The following is a 25,315-nucleotide window of genomic DNA, read 5'->3' on the forward strand; positions in this document are numbered from 1 at the left end:
GAGCCACCCCTGAGAAAGAATCCTCCATTTGAGATGGTATTTCAGTTTCGATATCAGTTCCAATGAAGCCTGGCTACCACCTTTTATCACTCAAGTCTCTCTCCCTTTAGCCTGAGTGGACCACTACTCATTGAAACCAAAACAATCTTTAATCCACAATACTATTAAGACTAGGAAAAAATCAAAGATTCTTTATTAAAATCACTTTTCAATTCCAGACTCTTACCCAAGTCAAGAGTCTTACAAAAATGTGCCATTGGGCGGGAGGTGGGGGGGGGGCGGGATTGTGGATAGCACATAGCAAATGCACTTCTTGATAAGTAACTGCTTTGAATATTTTTTCAAGTTTCAAATGTCTTATATTTTCAGATGAAGATTTGAGTTCTTACAAGTCTTAAGTTTAGAGAAGTTGCAATTATTTATTTTTTTTTTAATTTTCTAGAGGCATGTCTTATTTATTTATTTATTTATTTATTATTTGTTTGTTTGTTTGGTTTATACATGCACTGGGTACAGTCAGAAGCGTGGGAGGGTGAGAGAATTCACCAGAGCCAGAGCGGGGAGCAGAGCAGGCAGAAGGACTGAAGTACACTGCTGAGGGGAGCAGCGGGCGGCAGGAGAGGTCTGCTCACCATGTGGGACCCTCCTCCGGTGGCCGGGGAGCAGCCGGGGATCGAACCGGCTGCAGAGGCTGCAGGCAGCTTCGCAACCCAGCACTCAACCGCTGTGCCACCGGGGAGGCCCCTAGAGAAGTTGCAATTAAAGATGCACATTTGGGGGCCATGGGTTATAGGCAGTATTGAAAGCCATGGGAGTAGATAAAATCAGTTAGAGTATAGGTAGCCAGTTGGTGGTGAGAAGGTAGGCTGGCACTGAATTCTGGGGCATTTCTACATTTAAAAACAGGGCAGAGGAAAAGAATCAGCAAAGCAGATTATGAATGAACAGCCACTAGTTACAAGGGAAATACAATGTCCTAGAAACCAGGAAGAGAAGGGATTTCAAGAATAAGGTCGTACAGTCAGTTGTCAGATATTTATGAGAGGTTTATAAAGATGAAGATTAAAAATTGGCCACAGGATTTGTAAATGAAAAGTACCTATAGTACTGAAAACAGAAGCCTGATCGTGGTCGGTTGAAGAATGAAAATGAGATCTGAGGCAATGAAGGCAACACCTATGAGCAAATCTTTTAAAGAAGTTTTATAATTAAGGGGAGCAGAAAATGGAGTGGTATTGAGAGGGAGACCAAGAAAAAGATAGGAACATGTTTGTCTAGGCAGGGAATATTCCACAATAAAGGGAGGATTGGTGATGCAGAAGAGAGAGAAGAAAATGGCAAGGGAGGAGTTAGGAGCAAATGGGGTGCAGAGCACATGAGAAGGGGCTGCCAGGTGGCGCAGCAGTTGAGCGCTGGGTTGCAAAGCTGCCCGCAGCCTCTGCAGCACCGGTATGATCCCTGGCCACCGGCAAGAGTCCCACATGGCGCGCAGACCTCTCCTGCCGCCCGCTGCTCCCCTCAGCAGTGTACTTCAGTCCTTCTGCCTGCTCTGCTCCCTGCTCTGGCTCTGGTGAATTCTCTCACCCTCCCACGCTCCTGACTTGTATAAATAAATAAATAAATAAATAAATAAATAAATAAATAAATAAATAAATCTTTAAAAACAAAAAAAAGAGGCAAGGAAGGGCCTCCCCGGTGGCGCAGAAGTTGAGCGCTGGGTTGCAAAGCTGCCCGCAGCCTCTGCAGTGCCGGTTTGATCCCCGGCCGCCAGGAAGGGTCCCACATGGCGCGCAGACCTCTCCTGCCGCCCGCTGCTCCCCTCAGCAGGGTACCTCGGTCCTTCTGCCTGCTCTGCTCCCCGCTCTGGCTCTGGTGAATTCTCTCACCCTCCCGCGCTTCTAACTGTACCCAGTGCTTGTATAAATGAATAAATCTTTAAAAAAAAAAAAAGAAAGAAAGGCAAGGAAACTCCCATATGATAATGTGGTTTTTGATGGGGGTTGAACGTTTTAGACATCTCAGCAAAGAGGAAAATTAATGAAATGACTATTTCAAAGAGTATAAAAGCAAATATGCAAAGATAGGATAATATAATTCCAGGAAGTATTGTTTGAAATTAAAGGGCATGTTTAAGTGAGACCAGTTAGCTTGTGGGTTAGTTTTCTATTGACGCTGCAACAAATTACCGCAAACTTAATGGCATGAAACAACACAAATTTATCTCACGGTTCTGTAAGTCTGACGTGGGTTTCATGGGGTTAAAGTCCATTTATCAGTAGGGCTGTCTTCCTTTCTGGAGACACCAGGAATGATCACTTCCTTACCTTTTCCAGCATTCCTTGGGCCGCCCACATTCCTAGGTTTATGGCTCCATTTCTTCACCTACAAATCCAGCAACTACAGGAGTTCTTATGTTGCAACTCTCTACCCTTCTTCCATTTTGCGTCTCTCTCTAACCACAGCTGAGAAATATTCTCTACTTGTAAGGACTCGTGGAATTACATTAGGTCCACCTGTATAATGGACGTTAACTTCCATTCTCTCAAGGTCTGGAAAGTTATCACAGCTGCAAAGTCCCATTTGCCATGTAAGGTAACACTCAACAGGTACTGGGATTAGGGCATGGATATCTCTGAGGGACAATTTTTGTGCCAAACACATAATACCTATTTTTCACAGTAGTGTCCAGATACACTTGTGCAGATTTGGAATAGGCAAGGAGCAGGATGTTAAGAGGGTTTGGGTTTTGCCAGCAAAGAACAACTGAGGAGGTGGGCCTACCTGGTGGCGCAAGGGGTTGAGCACTGCACTATAAAGTGATCCGAAGTCTCTGCAGCACGAGTTCGATCCCCGGCCGGCCACGGAGCAACACACATGGCGAAGCAGACCTCTCCTATCTCGCCCGCTGCTCCCCTCAGCAGTGTGCTTCAGTCGGTCTGCCTGTTCTGTTCCCCGCTCTGTCTCTGGTGGATCCTCTCACCTCCCGCATCTCTGGCTTGTACCTCAGCTCTTGTATGCATAAATAAATCAATCTTTAAAAAAAGAATTAAAAAGGTATACTGAAAATGACAATGATTAAGTGTAGCATAAATGGTTTTCAGGCTTTTCTGCCCTCCCACCGTTAGGATTGCCCTGCCTGATGGGGCACCTGCAGTTGTTACATTGTTGTAAGCTGCGTTGTTTACTTCTGTGGGCCATGGGAGGAGTATTGAGATAGTGGCCAAGAGAAGCAGAAGAGGCAGGAGACAGAAGGGGAGAAAGAATGCCAGAGAAGCCCAGACTGAAGACTTGCTGGGGTGTTGGAGGCCTCTCGGCCTCCTGGCCCCCCGCACCCCTGGCCTGCCATGAATCTGGTTGCTGCACTACATGTAAAGCTCAATAAAAGCCCGAGAAAGCCACCGAGGGCTCCAGGACTCCTCCTTTACCCGCCCGTTCTGCTCCGATCCTAGACAACCTGCCCTGTGCCCTTCCTGCCACTACAATAAGTAAAATCAAGATTTTGGAGGTGCTTCAGTTTTTGGTAAGGATGGTTCAAAGACATTGATTGACCTTGAGATTGGGTTTGATTGGGAAGGGTAAAAAAAACCTCATTGGAGATGAGGTCAAGGCACTGAAGAGCCAGAGAATTGGATGAATCATCCATTAAAGTTGAAGTCACCGAGAATGTTATCATTAGAAAGGGAGAGGAAGAAAGTTGGGCAAGTACTAAAGTGTTTATTGAATGAAAGTGACTGGTTCAGAGGATAACAAGGAGGGACAGTGTGACATGACGTGCAAAGGACCAAGGGTGTTGTAAAGCAACCAACCCATTCCAGGCAGGTTTTTGAACGGTTCCAGCAGCCACATGCTCTTCGCTGTTGTTTGTAGTTGCTGTGCTCCTCCGTACACGCCACTCCTCCACCCTGGACACTGCACTACCACCACCGCACTCTGCTGGACCACCCTTATAAATCAGTCTCTTAGCTCAGGAGTACCCACCTACGCATGCCCACAGCCTACTCCAGGCGCCCTCCATCAGGCATGCACTCAGGACCGCAGGGTTCCGTCATCCATCCTAATGGCGGGAGGGCAGAAAAGCCTAATACCTTTTACCTTACCCTACAGGTGTCTAAAAGAAAAAAGAAAGCAAGTAGGACACTCTCCCACCTCCAAAAAGGAGCTACTACACAAAGTATGGAGGTATGAAATAAGCCTCCCATCTCAAAGCTAGCATTTCCAGGGGATGAACTACATATTAGAAATTTTAAAAGTTCAGCATCAATCTCAAATTCAGGAAAATAATTATATTTGGCTTGAACTTCAACCACAACCTTCACAAAACCAAATGACAGACTACAACATTGTGTTAACTGTACTTGAACTTGGTGTGGGGAAAATGGAAAGGATCGGGTTTTTCCGCCCTCCCGCCATTAACATCAATGATGGACACCTATGGTCTTTCACGTGTGCCTGATGGCGGCACCTGGAAAGTGTTGTGGGTGCATGGAAGTGAGCACACCTGAGCCTGTCTGCCCAGTTCATTGAACCTGCCCTGGTGCCTTCTTGGCACTACACTTGGTAAGATCATTAACCGTGAGTCCATGAAGTTACTATCACATTTCACTGGGTCACCAACATCAGCAATAGAAACAAAGAATACCATTTGGATTTACTGTCATTATCTGAATATTCAATTGCAAATTAGGTGAGCATACTTGTTGAAACCTAGAGTAATTTTCTTTCTTATATTTTGAAATTCTCGCTAACCACTTGAAGTATAAGTGTATAAATGTATTATTTCAATAATAAAACTTTATAATAATTAGTTATGATTGTGAGAGCTATTCTTACATTCAACAGCTATTATTAAAGAGTTCCAAATGGTTAAATAAATTGGGAAACATTGACAATACAAATATTAAAAGAGTACCTTAGCTAGATAACTTTAGGGAGAATATTATATACCTTTGAGCCAATGTTTATATATGCTTATAATTATATAGTAATTGTAAAATCATAATTATGAAATAATTACAAAAGCAATAATACAGATTGTATTTTACCATAATTTTAATTGTTAAAATTATTTGATATTTTAGTTAAATGAAATATTCAAAATTTCTCTTTGACTCCATTTATTCTAAGGAAAAAAACATAATGTAGGAAATATGCACACTTTATAACAATTAAGAACAGAACGTCAATCTTGCCATCTCAACATTTCACGAGAAAAAAAAACAAACAAACCCAAAATCACATACAAAACCTCCATGATAAACTGCGCTTGACCCAAACAAAAGAAAAAGTAAAGAATAAAGAATGACGAATTAGAGATAAAAGGGTTACCCTGTACCTATCTTGCTCTTCCATAAACTTCACAATTATCCGCTTAGAATCACCAAAATGCAGTAAAATGATCCAGGAGTAATTGGTTATCACAGTATCAAGAAACTATTCCTATACTACCACAGCAAACATTTTGACAATAAAGTGCATAAAATAAAATTATAAAATTAATTTGGGAGAGAAATTTTACAATTATTTTGGTGATATTTGGCTTTGGTTAAGCTTTATATTGATCTTTTACTGTTGTTTATTTTTAATTGAAATATAATTCACAATATAATATTCACCCTTTTAAAGTATAGAGATCAGTGGTTTATAGTATAATCATAAAGTTATAAAACTATCATCATCATCATCATCATCATCATCATCCAATTCCAGAACATCTTCATTATCCCCAAAGAAACCCATTTCCATTAGCATTCAATCTCCAATTTCCCCTACCCTCAGCCCCTGGTAACCAGTTATCAAACTTTTGTATCTTTGGATTTGTATATTCTGGACATTTTATATATAAGTGGAATTGAACACTATGTGGACTTTCTTGACTGGCTTCTTTCACTCAGCATCTTTTCAAGGTTTATATCTGTTACAGCACATATTAGAACTGAATTTTTTTTCTTGCCAAATAATATTCCATTGCATAGATGTATAGTATTTCATTTATTCATCACATGATGTAACAACTTGTATTGTTTCTACTTGGGAGGTTATTATGAATGATGTTTCTGTACATATTTGAGTAAAATTTTTCTGTGTGTATGTTTTCTCTTTTTTTGGATATATAACTAGGACTAGATTTGCTGGGTCACATGGCAACTCTTTGTTGAATCATTTCAGGAACTGCCTGTTTTCCAAAATGACTGTCCAATTTTATTTTTTTTAACTTAGATTCACCAATTCACATTTTGCCACATTTACTTTCTCCTTCTCCCTCTATAATTATTTAATAATCCATTTTAATGTCACTTGCAGATAATTATGAACATTCAGTCTTGTACATTTCAGTGAGTATCCTCTAGGAACAAGGACTTTCTTCTATAAAACTGCAATACAGTTAACAACAATTTTATATGTCTACAAGAAATGCAAGAGGGTTCCAATTTCTACTTGCATATTATCCCCTTTGGTATGGGTAACTACTGAAATTAAATAGGACTTCATTACCTCTCTTGCAATATTCTACTTAAGACTACTGGCTACTCTTTTCTGGGGCCGGGTCCAATAGGTTCAGTGCCCACTAGACCCAGTTTTATTTGCCAGTCCTAGTTTACAGCTCTCTGTCCCCTGATCACCTTTTACTGAGACCCTCCCCATATGCTTCAGGTCCAAATCCATATTATTATGGCATATTTTGTATGGCTTCATTATTCAGGTTATAATTACCTATAATTACTTTATGGAAAATACATCATCAGCATCATTTATTCTTGAGTAGCTCATTAAAGTTCATAAGATACATTATTTCATTTATTTCTTACAACACAAAAATAACAACCATTAGTCTCATTTTAGAGATAAGGAAACAAAATCTCAGAGAAGTTAAATGATTTGCCCAATGTCACAGAGAGCCAACTAGTGGTAAAAACAGGACCCAAAGTTTAACTTCAAATATAATTCCGACCCACGGATTACCTAATACTGCTTTCCAATCATAAAATAATTTGTATAAATTGTATATGAGGAAATTTCCCCAAATTACTTTTGGCAGTTTCCAAGACCTCCAAAGGATTTTTCTTTCTTTTTTTTCTAGCTTATTTATGATGTAGTGCTGTCTCACTTCCCTAACATCAAATGTATTCAATAAATTGTCCACCCATAACACTTCAGTTCTTAATCAGTCATTTTATTCTGTTGGTAATAACTGCTTTTATAATCTAATTGGTTCAAATCCAGATTCCTCAAATTTAGTATTCAAACTATTCACTACTTTCATCCTACTCTTAACCTAAATTTATTCCCCCAAATGCACTCTGCACTCAAGTCATGCTCATTACCACCTCAATAGTTCTGCTCATGCTCTTCCCTCATTTTGAAATGCCCTTCTCCTTTCCCCCAAGATAAAATATCTAACTCCCCTTAAAGCCTAACTTGCATCCCATCTAGTCCATAGAGCTTCCCCCACAACTGCAGTTCTCAGCAGTGGATGTTGCATCTCCCCTGCAGTGTCCCTTTTATTTGGATTCAAAATGCACCTTGATGAGAGAAAATAAAGAAAACAGAAATAGGATTTCAAACCATGCGTTAGAAAATGATGTCTTCCTGGGGAGTCCAAGTTTTATTACTTCAATAACTTTATCTTCACTATGTTTGATAACTTTAAGTAAATCATCAAGGTGATCTCTAATTCCTGGTGGTAAAATTGAGTAATATATCATTTATAGTAAAAAATATATTTGAAACCAGACTCCCAAACTCTTAATTAAGTAAAATTATTTTTGGATACAACTTCCTTTTTTAAAGATTTATTTATTCATTTATACAAGCACTGGGTACAGTCAGAAGCATGGGAGGGTGAGAGAATTCACCAGAGCCAGAGCGGGGAACAGAACAGGCAGACTGACGAAATACACTGCTGAGAGGAGCAGTGGGTTCAGCAGGAGAGTCTGTCGCGCCATGTGGGACCCTTGCCAGAGGCCGGGGATCGAACCGGTGCTGCAGAGGCTGCGGGCAGCTTTGCAGCCCAGCACTCAACCACTGCACCACCAGGGGAGGGGAGGCCCTGCATTCAACTTTTAAGATGAGGCAAAACAAAAAATACATAGCCAGCTTAATGTTTAGTTTACGAAATTAAGCCTTATGCTCAATATTTTTTCCATTCATTCTTGGAGAATGATCACTGATTCTTGAGATTATGAGTTTGTGAATCTTCAAAAATAAAGATATTCTTTAGAGTCTAGTTACCATGGCAGGAAAGTAAAGTGACTACAAAATTTCCAAGAAAATAAAGGGGGAAAAAAAGAATTTCATTTTGCGGAAGCAATCAAGACAGATTATTTTAAAGAAAAGTAAGCTCTTCAAAAACAAGGACCAAGTCTTAATCTTTATTTCCCCTATACCTTTAAAGTCTTGCTAAAGATTTCCAAATGGGATAAAAGTTTAGTAGGTAAACCCAATGCAGACCCAACTCCATGCTCCCATACAGATGGCCAATATGCACATGAAAAAAAAGTATTCATCATCACTCTCATCAGGGAAATGCCCATCATAACCACAGTGAGGTACCACCTTACACCAGCAAGAATGGCCCATATCAAAAAGACCATAAACAACAAGTGCTGACAAGGGTGTGGAGAAAAAGAAAGTCTTGTACACTCTTGGGAAAGTAGACTGGCCTAGCTCCTATGGAAAGGAGTGTGGATATTTTTCAAATGACCATGGATCAGGCATATGACCCAACAATTCCACTCCTAAGTATGTACTCAAAGAACACAAACACACTAATTCCAAAAGAAACCTGCACTCCTATGTTCATAGTAGCAATATTTACAACAGCCGAGATATGGAAACACCCTAAGTGCCCAAAAATAGATGAGTGGATCAAAAAGATGTGTGTTTGCATACACACACACACACACACACACACACACACACACACACACACTGGAATACCACTCAGCAATCAAAAAATAAACTCAATCATTTGCAGCAACATGGATGGAGTTGGAAGGGAATATGCTAAGTAAGTCAGAAGGAGAAAGATAAACACCAAATGGTGTCATTTATATGTGGGATATAGAAAAAACAAACAAAATCAAAGACAAACTTTAAAACCAACCTTCGAATGTTGACAACAGAATGTGGCTTTCAGAGGAGAGCACAATGGACTACAGTGGAAGACTGCGTGTTTCAGTGGTGGGAGTTCTACCTATGGTGACAACACCTGATGGGGGAAATCCTATACCATCAAAACACTAGCAATGATGTAAAACAATGGTACTTTAATAAAAAAAAAAATAAAAATTTCCAAATGGACTATTTTGTTAGAATCCCCTTACCCAGAACTCTTCAATGGATCAATCTGGATGTTTTATTTAAAATTTCTTCAAAGGCTAATACTGTCTGATGTGAATCTTCCATTTAACAGCTTCATATTCATCTATCTCATCCCCTTCTGGTACTTTCTTCCTCTTGTCCTTTCTTGCTCTTTGGCATCCCTTTCCTTTCCTTTCCAGAGGTCTATTGAGCATTGCGCAATTTCAGTAATGTTCCATTTTTCTACTTGTTTTTAAATCAACCATATGTGCCCCCATTTAGAAGTGAAGCTCTGATGATTCTGGCTTCCCCCCTTAACATAAACTTCTGTTATAAACAATAGAAACCTCACTCATAGATCTAAGGCTCTCTTATGAAGGGAGATCCTTTATGTTGGTATTTATTACATGCAATGTTGTAAAATGGAATAGTGTGCACCTTCTCCAAAATTTCACCAGGCAAAATCCCCAGTTTGGAATGTCTTTACATTAATCAGCTTTCCCGGCAGCATAATGATGCTGGAAATTAGGAAAGCAATGGAGGATTCTTAGTCGGATTTAATAGGCTCGGGCACTTTGCTAACACACTGCAGTGGATCAATTGAAGTTAATTATTATACAAGATTAAACCCCAAGTAACTACAGTACATCAAACCAATGCAAAAAGCTCTGGCTCAGGAAGGAGAAAAAAGCAAACATGAATACTGGAGGCAAGACTTCTCTCTCCAGTCCTTAACTGACTACATTTTGCATATAAACATAATGGACTAAAACAATATGAAATCCCCAATTTAAATTCTGAAAGTAAGATATAAGCTTCACCAATGGTCTCTGTGGGATACTTAACCTGGGCACCTAAAGGAATAGCTGTGACTTCCTAACATTTCTATTTATTTTTGGATAGTTGATTTGTCTTCTACTGCATGCCCTGATTTACATTTCCACCCACCAGGGACTCAACCTTTTATGATTATTGACCATTCCAAGAAAAATAAGTATCTGAAGAAGCCACAGAAGCAAATAAATGGGATTTCACATTTATTCACTGCCTGATTCACTTCATGAGAGCATTGCTAAGCTTAGAATAGGTGCTTAATAATAACTGATAAGTTAAAAGTGAGTTATATACAGTCTCCTTAATAAATAACTTATAAGTTAAAAGTGAGTAATATACCTAACTTAATAAATAACTGATCAGTTAAAAGTGAGTTATATACTTAACTGGGAGAGACAAAAGAATATACTGGAAAGAAGAAAACAATGACAAATCAAATATATGCTAATTCATGGTCATTAAGCGATAGTGATGTAACTTTTTGGCAGGATATTTTTAAAATCTCAACCATTTCTTCTTGAGAGTTCCTTTCCTTCTTGTCCTTCCTCTCATTAAATAGCTAAACAGTTCTGTGTTCATTTCCTTTGGCAGACAGCAGACAGCAAACAAGCGCGTAAAGCAGTGGGGAGCAAAAGTCAACTCATCTTAACATTTGGGTTTCAAAAGCCTAACAAAGGGCTTACAACTTAGATAAATAATACTTGTAAGAAAGCGAAGATTACCTCAACCATTTTACACAAGAACAGGAAAAGAATTCCCAAGATGAGAGAACTAAGCAAAGGTGGAGGAAAAGCAATGGGAATATAGATGTCAAATGTTTCCCCCCAAATTTTTAAAAAACATTTTTTTTTAAATAGGAATTTAGGTCCCATTTTCTGATAAAGCCTTTGGAGACAATCAGACATACAAGGGACAAATGTCCCTTTTATGTGGTAGGCAGAAAGGGCCCTAGATGGCTCAGAGCGTTACTGTACTTCATACAGGTGCAGGAATTGCTGAGTGATTTCTGTGAGCACAAGAATGACATGGAAGTAACGGAAAAAATGCAAAACCTAAATGAATCATAAAAGTAAGATCAAGAGCATCTCCCCTGGTAGGGTCTACAGACCATTGTCGTAGGTTCAGATGGGGCCACGGATATTTCAGCAGATACCTAAATGGGTAGATGATATTGAAAATATAATAGATCACCGTTCAACATTTTGGCATTGTATGTGTTCTCTACCTCCCTCTCAATACATTACACAATCCAAAGGAAAGGAGTATGAAATCCCCAAACTATCTACAATTAAGACCCCAATCCCTGTTAGAATAAAAAATTTTAGCTGAAATTTATTAGGAAAACATTTCATTTGTTGCATGCATGCATTTGTGAAGTGAGTTTCATGCCTGCATTCCTGTAATCTTATATGCAACGAAATAAGATATTTTTCTTTTTCCTTCTGGCTTATTTCACTGAGCATAATCCCTTCCAGCTCCATCCATGTTGCTGCGTATGGCATGAGTTTATCTTTTTGATTGCTGAATAGTATTCCATGCTGTAAATGTACCACATCTTCTTCATCCAGTCATCTATTTTTGAGCATTTGGGTTGTTTCCATATCTTACCTATTGTAAATAGTGCTGCAATAAACATAGTGTTGCTGCATACTTTTAAATTAATGTTTTTGTGTCCTTTGGGTAGATTCTTAGGAGTGGAAGTGCTGGGTCATACAGAAACTCCATTTGTAGCGGTCTGAGGAACCTCCACACAGCTTTCCATAGTGGTTGGACCAGTTTGCACTTCCACCAGCCATGTAGGAGAGTTCCTTTTCCCCATATCTTTACCAACATTTGTTGTTGCCTGTTTTTTTCATATGTGCCATTTGCACTGGTGTAAGGTAGTATTTGCATTGTGGTTTTGATTTGCATTTCCCTGATTACAAGTGATGTTGAACACAAAATTGAAAACTTCCGTGCATCTGAGGAGACCATTAATAAAGTAAAAAGCCAATCCACGACTCACAAATCACACATCTGATCAGGGCCTAGTGTCTAGGATATAGAACAAACTCCCACAACTTCACAACATAAAGGTAAAATCCCAACTAATAAATTGAGGATGGACTCTCCAAGAAGATGCATAAATGCCCAATAAGCACACAAAGACCATCATCACCAGGAAAATGCAACTGAAAACCATAGTAAGCCACCACCTCACTCCTACTAGGTTAACCATAATTTAAAATGTCAATATAGAAAATAATGTTGGTAAGGAAGTAGAGAAATTGGACCCTTGTACACTGCCTTATGGGAATGTAAAATAGTGCAGCCACCCTGGAAAACAGCCTGACAGCTCTTCAAAAAATGAAACACAAAACCACCACGTAACCTAGCAATTCCATTCCCAGGCATATACTCCCCAAAAGCGAACACACATATTCAAACAAAAACTTGCACGGGAATGTTTTAGCGGCACCACCCACAATAGCCAAAAGTTGAAAGCAACCCAAATGTCCATCAATGGAAAAACAAAATGTGGTAAATCCATACAATGATATACCATTCCCCAGCAAGAACGGGGATGAAATACTGATACAGGGCCTCCCTGATGGCACAGGCAGTTGAGCGCAGTGCTGTGAAGTTGTCCGCAGCCTCTGCAGTGCTGGTTCAATCCCTGCTGGCCGCGGAGATGCCTACATAGGGTGACAGACCTCTCCTGTCTCACTCACTGCTCCCCTCAGCAGTGTATTTCATCAGTCTGCCTCTTCTGTTCCCCACTCTGTCTCTGTTCAATCCTCTCACCGTCCCACGCATCTGGCCTGTACCACGGCTCTTGTATAAATTAAAAATAAATAAATAAATCTTAAGAAAAAATTAATTAATTAATTAAATTTAAATGCACAGGGCCTCCCTGGTGGAGCAAGGGGTTAAGACACAACCCAAGAAGCTGTCCAAAAACTCTGCAGCATGAGTTCAATCCCCGGCCTGCCAGGGAGCAACCCAAATGGTGCAGCAGACCTCTCCTGACTAGCCCACTGCTCCCCACAGCAGTGTACTTTGGTCAATCTGCCTGTTCTGCTCCCAACTCCGTCTCTGGTGAATCCTCTCAGTCTCTGGTGAATCCTCTCACTCCCCACACCTCTGGCCTATCCCCCAGTTCTTGCATGCATAAATAAATCTTTTAAAAAAATTAAAATGCACATAGCTTATGACTCAGCAATCCTACTTTTGAGAATTTACCTGTAAGACATATAAGTGTTAGTACATCAAGATATGCATGTATGCTTGTCTATCGTGGTATTTGAAATACTTTTTAAAATGCCGGAGCCAATCTAAATGTCTACTGATAATGTTAGGGGGAAAAGGATGTCCCTAAGCTAATTCCATATAGGCTTTGTGGACTCCAACCCCACCCTAGGTCAAAGTCAAAGACACTGGGAACTCCAAATCCCATCACCACAAAAGGGAAGGTGGCTGGGACATGAGGGTGGGGTTAAGCAACCAGGTGGATATAAAAGGCAGACACGTGGGCTTTGGAGGATCCCCCATTTTTGGCTCTCCGCCAGCTCACAGCGTCCGGCCAGCACTGAGAGTGACTTTGGGTTTCCAGGTCGTCGGATCAGGTAGGACGCATTAAAGACTTTATTTCCCTATTTTCTCCCTGAGTTGTACATTTTCCTTATTTCCTTTTCTCTTGTAAATAAACCTTTTATTAACCTTTTGTGTGTGTCTGTAGTAGAGTATTCATAAGTCCCTTTAAAGCGCGCGGGTGAGGACCCACAGCCAGGAGCCCGTTTAATATCGGGGCTGCTCTATAACAGCTTGGCGCCCCGCGTTGGGTGCCAAATCTGTTATAGGACAGGGAGAGGGGCAGCCCAAACCCCGCAAACCTGCCTACTCTAAATGGGTTCTGCCATCCGCCGCATCAACACAAAACATATGAGACTTTAATGGGAAGGAATTTTAATAAAACTAGGAAACAATACAGGTAAGGCAAAGAGTCTAGTTTCTAAGTGAAGCACCCAAAGTTACCCGTCCCCTCGTGGGTAAAAGTCCATCCAAATGGGATTGGCCCAGAGCAAGGCCCCAAAGCCTGCCACGAGTCTAAAGCACCTTCCAGTGGGGACCCACAGCAAAGGGTCAGAAACAACCAGGCAAACCCAGAAGGAAAAGAGCAAAATCAACATCAAGATAAAAGCTGCCATTGTCTCCTCCCCACGGGTCTCACCCACATCTGTATCACCCAGTCCACGACCAAAAGACAAGCACAGTTTCTTCACATGTCTCTAGGCTCCATGCTCCTCCTCCAGGTCTCCTGGCTCCATCCTGCTTCCTTCCTCAGTCTCTTCTGCAGCTTCTCTTCTTCCTGCTCAGCTCCACCCTCCCTTGGGTGGGGCAGGGAACCTCCCCCTTTACTGGGGACCACCCTGTTACAATAAGAGATTGTTGAATAAGTTATTCAACATTTGCACGTATTATGGAATATTATATGGCTATTAAATTAGATGAATCTACATGTATTGAGGTATTGAGGATGGGCATGACATATAAAAGATAAAAGCAATTTACAGACTAATAAGTATAGTGTGATTCATCAATTGCGCACCTAGTTACTTTCCAACAGAGAACTTGCCCCAAAACTTAACATTTCCCACTCAACATTTCCTCTTGAAGTCTCAAAATCACTTCAAATCTAGTTATGTCCAAAACTTAAATCCAAGTTTTCTATCTCCAAACGCAATTGCTTCCAGTGTCCCTTTTGTTAGTGGAACATATCCAGATATGAGACTGCTGATATGTAAACCTAGAATTTATCATTGACAGTGTCTGTCTCATGTCATTTTCCCACCAGTGCAGTTTTCCCACACTATACACATATCCAACCCATCACTAAGTTCTGCTGATTTTATAACCAAAATATACGTCCATCTATTCTTATTATTCACATTACCACCACACTCAGTAACATTATGGACATTTTTCACTTGCCTTGCTACGATACTCTCTAACACAATTAGTTTCTCCACAGCCACTCTAGCTTACCTCAATTCATCCTCTTGACCCTGAGTTGTAAAAGCAAAGAGAGCTGTCAATTTCAAAAGCTTTTTTCCTAATCTCTATTGATCTGACAGAAAACAATGCATTATCATAATCACAGCCTAAGGTATTCAATTGCCTTTTGTTATTAAAAGTAACAACAGCTTTGATATCTGGGAAACATTTTGAGTCATTAATGCCCTTCCCTTAAATACTTGTATCTTGTGCCTCTGAGCACAGTAAATGTAACAATAAAATTCATTTAAAATTCCTCCAAAGAATCCTTAGCAAAGAATCTTTTGGGGGCAGGGGGAGGTTGAAAGAATTTCTTTCTAGGGAGTTTCTCCAGCAACCATGCACTGTTTTTTAGCTTCCCATTTTGGCTACCACCTAATCAGTATTGCAATAGAAGAAATTGTTGCATTATGCTCAGGTTTATAGCCTGAAAGACCTTAAGAACACAAGGGTCTCGTCCAATTAGCCTGGGTTCAGATTTGGTTTCTACTTCCTTGTTCTTCCTGGTTCTTTTTTATTAGGGTTCTAATACTCTGTTAGGCTTAGCTCCCTCCCCTAGATCATCATCCACTGGTTAGGATCCTGCAATCTAATCATTGGTTAGATCTGCCAAATGCACACGCCCGCTCACTGACCTTTCAAGACCTGCTCCCTTGTGTTCCACTCTACCTTTCTAACATGCGTTAATGTAACATACATTCCAGTGTTGACTATGGCTGGAATCCTACTGATATAGTTGGGTTAGCAGGAATTATGAGGAGCACCCCTCATTCACCAAATCTGCCTGCTCCAAATGGGTGCTGCCATCACTACATAAAAACAAAGCATACTCTTAGTGTGTAAAACCTTCAATAGAAAAGAGCTTTAATACAATTAATGTGCAATAGAGAAATAGTGTTCAATAGAGAGAAAGAATATATCTTCCATATGAAGCAACCAAAGTTTCCCATTCCATCTGGGGTAAATGCCCAGCCAAAAAAGATTGGCCCAAAACTACTGAGGCCCAAAAGCTTGCCACAAGTCTAAGGCACTTTCTGGTGGGAGTTGACACAGGAAAGGGGCAGAAGGGCCCAGCAAGTCTAGAAGGAAAAGAGCAAAATCAAAATGCAAGTCAAAATAAAGGCTGCCATTGTCAGCCTCCCCACGGTGCTCTCACCCACGTCTCTTTCAAGTGTCTCCTTCCATGTCCTCCAAGTCCCTGGTCCAGGCCTGAAAAGCAAGCATGGCTGCTTCTTCAGGTCTCTGGGCTGCAGGTGCTTCCTCCAAGTTTTCTTCCTACTCTCCTTCTTTCCTCTTCTTTGACCTTTTCCCAGTCTTTACTAGCTTGCCCTTGCTGCTTCAGCTCCACCCTCTCTTGGGTGGAGCAGGAAACCTGGAATCTCCCCCTTTCCATGGATATCACACTGTTACAGTTGTGCCTCCAAGCCATATCCAGCCTCCAAATCCTGGAAAGTTTCTTCAGTAACTGCTCTTTCCCAGGGGAGTATATTTCATACCAGGACTCAGGACTTGACAGTAGTTTTCCCTATGGGAAGCACTGCTTAATACTCTGAAATAATGGTGAGCTCTGGGGAAGGGGGCGACAGAGAGGATGGCAGCTACCATTTCTCAATTGAACACAGCAAGGTCTATAAAACAACATCATTCAATCTTTAAGGAATCTCTGACCTTTTGATATACTTAATAAAATATTAATGATAGTTCAATGTGTATGATTTTTCACTCTTTCCAAGCATTTTCACATTCTCATTTGCATCTGCTATTTTATTTGTTCTCATGGGCATCTTAGAAGATCTGTAGAGTAGGTATTAAATGAACTATAAACTCCTTAAGGGCAAGAACTGACTCTTACATTATTTGAATCTTGCCTTATACCCAGTAGACTGATTTTATACAAAGCAAAATCTTAACATGTAACTATCAATTTCCCCCATTTGATAGATGCAGAAAGTAAGGTTCAGAGCTATAAGTCCACATCTAAGGTAAGTTACACCCCCTCCTTCCTGGCCCAGTGCCTATTCCATGAGAACAGTGGTTTTCAAACATCATGTATTCCTGGAGCTCTATGAAGCTGTGCAGTGAGCATGAGGGGGAGACCACATGGAGAACATGTCGCTACTCACTCAGCAATTTTCCATTCCTCCATTTTATATTTTGTATCAGATTCTACTTGAATCAACCACTGTGATACTACATTTTTCCTGAAGAACAAGCAGCCATTTCCCCATACACATTCATAATGATCCTTGTGGTTAAAAAAAAAAAAAAAATAGTATCGACTTGATGGTTAAAGTGGAAGTGAGGGAGAAAAGAAGTAGAAAACAACTTGATCAGAGTTCATAGTGATAAACTGGACCCGGGTCCTCTGGCTTTATGGTCCTCAAGGCAAGTGTGTTGCCTAAATCCAGTAACACCAATCTCTTAAAAAGCAGCCATTCTGTCCTCGGAAGAGGGATGCCATTGATCTAGAAAGGCACTCTGGAAAAATGTCTCTATAGCCTTCACAAACATTCAGTGTACAACACAATTCTGTTTAGCTCATACACAGTTAATAGAAACTATTGTTGAGCGTGTCAGGATGATTACTGGTATGTTTTGGAGTCCCACCACCTAAGATGTTTTGTTGCCTTAGTTACTATTAAGCATTTTAAGCTCAGGCAAAGAGAGAAAAGAATTGCATTTCTGAGCAGGGCGCTGTGCAGAGGTGAGGTATTGATATTTGTATAAGTATCACTCTAAAAACAAGTGCAAAAGACACAAGTAGGCAATTCACAAAATAAGAATAACCAGAAATCATATACAAATGCTCAATTTTATCATTAATCCATAAAAAACACAAGGAAAATCAACGTGATATTTTAACTGAGAAAATTAGCAAATGTTTAAAAATGGATAACAGCCAGAATTTCTGAGATCCAGGAAAATGTATATTCTTGCACATTACTTAAAGGGTCATAAATTGATAAAACATTCCTAGAGGAAAATTTAACAGTAAGTAGCAAAAGTCTTAACATTTTGTGTATCCTTTGATTCTACAATACCGCATCTAGGAATTTATCCTGAAGAAAAAAATCACAAATGAGAATAAAGACATATGCTAATTGGGCTTTACTGCAGCATAATTTGCTGCAGTGAAATATTAGAAACAGTTTAAATAGCCAATAATAAAAGATTGATTAAATAAATTATTGTATAACTACAGATGCAGCTATTAAAAAACACATTACAGGAGAAGATTAAATGGTACAGAAAATGTTTAAATATATTATTATTTAAGTATATTGAGTTTAAAAGTTGGTTGCAAAGCTGTATATAGACACTATACACACACATATACATGTTTGTAGTAATCATTAGGACAGTTCATAAATATTTCCATGCTGGTTCTCCCTGGTGGTTCAAGGGGTTAAGAAATAGCACTAGAAAGCTACCCACAGCCACTGCAGCACAAGTTCGATCCCCAACCAGGGAGCTGACCCACATGGCACAGCAGACCTCTCCTGTCTCGCCCTCTGCTCCCCTCAGCAGTGTATTTCGTCATTCTGCCTGTTCTGTTCCCCACTCTGTCTCTGGCGAATCCTCTCACCCCCCACACCTCTGGCCTGTACCCCAGCTCTTGTATGTATAAATAAATCAGTCTTTAAAAAAATTAGTTTCAAAGGGATGCAGAGGGAGAAAGATTAAGAAATAGATGGCTGGGAATTTTAGCTTTAAGAGCTCATGTCCATCCTCCAGCAATCTATGTCTCTTTATGCTGAGGAGACAAAAAACAAAAGCTAATCACTTCCAAGCCTCCATCACACTAAAGTGAGTTTACATTCCTCCCTAGAGCAGATCAGGTGCACAACCCAGATTATTTTACTTCTTGACTCTTTCACCAGCTTTGACTGTTATGAATAGCATTTATATTGCCTTCTTTTACAAATTCAAGTAAACGTAAGATGATGGTACAATCCCATAGAGCATGTCATCTAGATGACAGCAGGCATCTTGTCCAGAGGCATTCTAGCTGATCTAACTTTGGAAGCCCTAACCAAGACAGTCCCTGTGTGGTACAAGTCAGGTCACACTGAGAAACTGTATCTTTTAACAACATCCAAATACTGCCCCTTTTCCAAGGTTACTGAATTACCACCATTGCCTTCATTGGTCTCACACAGTTATGTGCCAGAAGCGCCCTATTTAAATGTGAATACACTATGTAGGGAGGCTAATATGTTAAGTATTTGCATTTTTTAACAGACGACAAAGTTTTGAGGGAATGGAACATTGTAGAGAACTTTAATGGATGCAAGAAAAGAAAGAAAATTCTGGACATGGGAAGGAACATGGGCACTGGGAGGCTAGAGACAGGAGGATAGTAAAGGAGATGAGGAAAATACCAAGGGAGAAAGCTAGCAAAGACTCGAGCAGCACCAATTTGTCCAAGCCCTGAATTGGCCTTGGTGCTTCCTGATAGCTCACTTCTGATGGAAACCTAAAAAGAAAACCACTTAGTTTCTTATCTGTCCCTTCATCTGTAAAATGGAGGCTGAAGAAAAAACATAATAACAGTCAGTGATAGCAGCTGTATAAACAGGATGGCAGATAAAGAAAAGGACTAATGGAAGAGACAAGCTAGAAAAGTACACATTTCAGGGCCCCGGCTGTATCAATAGGGCCAGTCTGGACAACTAACCTGGGTTAAAGTGTGATTGACTAGGGTGATGAAATTTCCTAGATTATACAGTTGGCCTAATATCTTAGTTTAATTATTAATGGTGTCCACATCCATTCTCAAAAGTATCCCAGGTGGGACAATAGATTATGTGGTCACCCTTATGAAAGATGGGTGAGGGTGTACTATGAATAGATTAGAGTTGTGCTGAATTACTAATGTGGCCTTCAGGTCTCCAGGCCTGGAGAGGCCAGAGTCCCCCAACTTGTCGACTCCAATTCTAAGGAGCCACTGGTGTGCCGTGATGGAGAAATGTTGGGAAGTCTGTACCAAGTGCAGGGAATACAGCCATTTTGACAGAAGGCTTCCTAAAGGAGAGGGTGACTATGAGAATTTCATAAAGCACAACAACCAGTGGTGAAGATACAAAGAGGATTGAAGTGTTAGCACTTTGAAGCTTCTGGAAACATACTCAAGGGAAGAACTCCTTCATTCTGCCTGAACATAAGGCCTAACCTGATCTATGTATCCAAAACAGCTACCATGCCCTCCATTCCCACCCATAAAGAAAAGACAGTATGTATTCTAGACAGAATCACTCAGCCCTAGGCTGGGCTGACATTCAGAGATGAGTCTGGCCATTTACTTAGCCCTCCACTTGTTAGAAACAATTGATCCCCATGCAATGCCAAGTGCAGAGCAGCAATTACAACCAAAAAAAAAAAATTAATAGCCCATGCACAGAGAAAATACAAAATGAAAAAATCTGCCACATTGGATAAGAAAAAAAAAAGAATCATTTGATTATAAACATTGGGTTTCAGTTCTCATCTTACAGCACTAGAGAGGAAATTGTTCCAAAATTGATAACTTGTGTTTTTCCTTCCCAAAGTTCATGTTCCCATTCAAATTGCACTAAATCTTTAGAGACATTGCCTTCTGAGCCTAAAACCTATTTCCCCACCTAATTCTCATCTCTTGGTAAATACTTGTAATGTAGCCTGGAAATCAAAGACATAATTTCTTCTTCAATATATGAGAAGACATTCGTCTCCTGTGGTTGAGGGGATGAGTTAAATGCTACAAAGAAGTCAGAGGAGAGCGGATGGGGGCTTCCGTATAGTTCCTTGCCCTGCTGGCACTAGTTTTATTACCCTGCAACAGCATCGATGTGTGTGTGTGGGGGGGGGCGGAAATGCAAGGTTCTGGCCTCTTGGCTGCTTCCAGAAAAAGCCAGCGTTATCTCAATGTACACCGAGGAGCAGGTGAGGATAGAAAAATAAAAAAGATAATCAAAACCCTCCCACCACCCTCCTTAATTCTAAAGTCTTAACCAAGAGCCCCAGACTTTGCTATTCTGTCTTTTGCTGTGTGCAGAGAGAGCAGGTAATCAGCAAAGCTAATCAAATATGCATTCATTACCGCAGAGCGGCAGTGGGTGAGAGCAACTGCAGCTCTCATTTGGCAAGTGGTTTCTGGACTGGCACAATCCAGTCTCTGTGCCTCTTTGGCAAACCTTTTGCATCCCCCTGCCCTCACCCCCCCACACACACACACACCATGCCAGCCCGCCCCACCACGCTCAACTCTGCTACTCCATTAAAGGCAATCTAATTCATATACTTGACAATGTTTCTCCCTCAATCACCACAACATTGCTCTGTAAAAGCTGTTTTCTGTCTAAGAAGTCTTCTGAGTATTTTTAAAAAGGTGTTTCTTCACTTAAAAAAAATACATTTTTTCTTTTGTTTTCAAAGCAGGAAGCCATTTCTTGCCAGTGCTAAGCAATATCAAACACTGACAGATTCTGTAAATGCACACACCTTTCCTGCTTTCTCCAACTTAGCAACACGGACTCTCTCAGAGCCCCCAGAAGCAAAAGGAGCTCAGAAGGAAGTGTGCTAAAATATGCTGAGGGGTCTGAAGCTAATAACAATAATAGCTAACTCTACTGGGCAGTTATGAAGTGCCAGGCATCATGCTATATTTTAATGATTTCATTCTGTACTCTCAACTGTCATGTGGGGTAGATGTTAGTATTATCCTCCCCATTATACCAGTGAGGACAACAAGACCCAAGGAAGTCGAATCACTGTAATATCAGTCGTGGATGGAGGATTTCAAATCAGGGAGTGATACTTGCTCTAGTTGTAAAGTATGATATCCATAGAAAGGGGAGGTTCCAGATTCCCTGCCCCATCAAGAAAGGATGGAGGGCCTCCCTGGTGGCACAAGGGGTTAAGACATACCTATGAAGCTATCCACAGCCACTGCAGCATGAGTTTGATCCCCAGCCAGGGAGCTACCCACATGGAGCAGCAGACCTCTCCTGACTCACCCGCTGCTCCCCTCAGCAGTGTATTTCAGTCAATCTGCCTGTTCTGTTCCCCCCTCTCTCTGGTGAATCCTTTCACCCCCCACATCTCTTGCCTGTGCCCCAGCTCTTGTATGCATAAATAAATAAATCTTTTTTTTTTTTAAAAAAAGGGGGAGCTGAGCAACAGCGAAGAGAAGCTAGAAAGGACAGGGAGAAAAAGCAGAAGAAATAGAAAGGAAGGAAGAAACAAGAGAGTTCACCTCCCCAACTTGGAGCTGGGTAACCTTAGTCAAGGCGCTTGATCTCTGTGTGTGTTTCCATTTCCTCAGCTATAAAACTGTAATAATAGCACCTAGCTCATAAGGGGCTTTGCGGATTAAATGACCCAATATATTAATTCACGGAACACGTGCTTGTCACATAGTATTTGATAAGTAATAGCTCATATGAAAATTCCTTTCCCATTGCCATAGAATTTATAGCTTATGTCATGTAGTCTAAGCTTCAGTAAAGAAGTGAATTGTGGTAATTTGAGGCAGGAAAGGGTAGTACTATATATGTTTCATTAAAGCTTCAACTTTGTCACTGGTAATCTGACAAGTTTCTGACCCTACTTCAGAGGCATAGTATGAGAAATTTGCAGATTGGAATATTGGGATTTGGAGGAAGCCAAATATCCATCCGTTTAAACTTTGGTGACAGAGAAGTTTTCAGAATTAAACAGCCCCAAACTACATTTTTTTATCCAAGTAGCCTATCCTCTAAATTATTGGGGATGGTCTGTGTGTGCTTAGTGCATATAAGAAACTGCAAAACTGACTAAATAACCCATTTCTTCACTTGAGAAAATGACTTGCTACAGGTTTCCTGTAAGTGGCAAGCAACCTGTTTTGGATTTAACATAGGCTTCAATTTGCCTAAATTCATTTCCACATGAATGTTTAGATGCACACCCATTGTATAAAGCAGGATTTGGTATAGCTATAAGGTATAGCTGCAAATTGCTGATGTCCATTTCCACTTTATAGGCATTTGCCACCCAGCCTCTCATCATGCTGTGGCCACCTACAAACAGAGTCAGCCAATTTTCTGTTCTTAAGAAACAGGAAATGTTATAGTAACTCTGAGTTTCAATTTTCCTCAACTGCTTTCCATTCCTTAATAGTAACACAAGGACTGCTTTCACCAAGAACTTTGTGGAATATACCAACCACTTTTATCTAATGGAACCTTGGAAGAAAGGATGGGTAAGTGTTGATCGTAAGGAGATAAGAGAAGAAAGATTATTCTCCCTTTTCTCCAGCAGGTTCTCCCTCTACTCTTCTCCACTGGGCTCTGTACCTCACAAGGGCTTTCCCTAAACATGGCTGTGGAGACTGTTCTCTAAGAGTTTGCCAGATCTAACCAGCAGACAGAAGAGCATTTGGTCTCTTCTTTTTTAGTTCACCCATGAAATTTGAAACTTTTTTCCCTTGTATTCCCCCTGATTCATAAACCATCATGTTAAATAGAGCATCATTATTTCTTGCTTTTGGTTAATTCATGTATTTATTCATTCATTGGAAAAAAGGTAATAAGCATCAATTATTGCTGGGATTACAGCAATAAACGGGCCCAAAAAAAAAAAAAAAAACTTGCCTTCATAGAGTTCACAATCATTTTTTTAGAGTTCATAATCTTAAATGAGCAAAATAAGTCAACTTTCTAGTAAGAATATGGAGCGTCAGTATATCCCAATACAAAAAAAAAAAAAGTTGGTTCCCTCAAGCTTCACTCTGGTTAGAAGGACACTAAAGTGTTTACAATTTTTTAAAATTGATTAGTTTGGAAATGCAAGTGTTCTGTTTATTCATGTACTGACTAATTGCACTGCTCCTAACTCCAAAAAGAATGTGAGAGAACCTACCAAAAAAAAATGCAGAAATGTATCATGTAATTTACTACCCATAAACCTGACTAAGGCAAAATCCAAGTAACATTGAGGGAGAAACGTTAAGTTTCCTTAGTCAAGATGCCCAAGGCTTTCTGCTTGGGTAATTTTTCTGCAATTATGGGAAATATCCACAAGGTGGTGATAATGATACCTTTGTTTATAACCCTATCAGAAGGGCAGGTGGTTAATATAAGTATGATTTACCTGAAATGAAGGCACAGTATATTTCTCCAACTACAAAATTTTGTTTCTCAAAACACTTGTGGCAGAATTCATGATTAAAAAATTTAGTGTTTTCATGAAACTTCTTAAGAAGGTTGAGGTCTTGAGAGGGCTCATGAAAACCTTCATTTATTTTTATTATTTCACTCAGCACATCTTTATTGAGAAGCCTCTGGGTAGTTAGCATGATGAAAAGCACTTAAAAATAAATTTTGTGTTCACAAAATATACAGTAGGAGAAGCATCCTAAACAAAAGGAGGAAACAATGATACTTTTCACATTCTAACTTGTTAATAATGGGAACTATGCAATCACTTTCCATTTACCATCTCTTATGTGATAGATGCTCTTCAGGGACTCTTAAAAGTTTGTAGGAAATGCTTCTAATTTTGGTTTGCATCAAATATGGAGATAATAATAGTACTTACTTCAAGAGTTGTTATAAGGATGCAATGAGACAATACATTTAAATCATTTAGCAGAGTAACTGGCATTCTGTAAGAAATAAATGTTAATTATCATCATCATTATCATCATCACTATGATCGTTGTCTTCATTATCGTTTTCATCATCATCATCAGGAAAAATGCCAAGTTCATCTGTATACACCAGAAATTTGAGTAAAGGCAACTCAGAATTGGTGAGCAGCCACTGCCTTCTCTTTAGTAGCAAGATGTCACAGTGTCCTAAGTTTTTATCAAAATTTGAAGGGGGAGGAGCTGTTCATTTTTCCTTTGTTCTGCCTTGTTAGGAATTTAAAGGCTTTGACTCACAAGCGCATTCCTAGAATGGTGTCTCTGGACACAGACTGGCCTTCCCCTGGGGAACTAAGTTTGAGTTTAGATAGCATAGTAGGGAAGATTGGGGACCACTCTTTGGCCTCCTGCCAAGATAGTGACTTTTTTTTTTTAAATGAGTGCCTTTTGTGTGTGTGTGGGTGGGGGGACCCTCTCCGGAGGCCGGGGAATGAACTGGCGCTGTAGAGGCTGCGAGCAGCCTCGCAGCCCAGCGCTCAA

This window comes from Talpa europaea (genome assembly GCF_964194135.1).
Source record: "Talpa europaea genome assembly, chromosome: X".
Taxonomy (NCBI): Eukaryota; Metazoa; Chordata; class Mammalia; order Eulipotyphla; family Talpidae; genus Talpa; species Talpa europaea.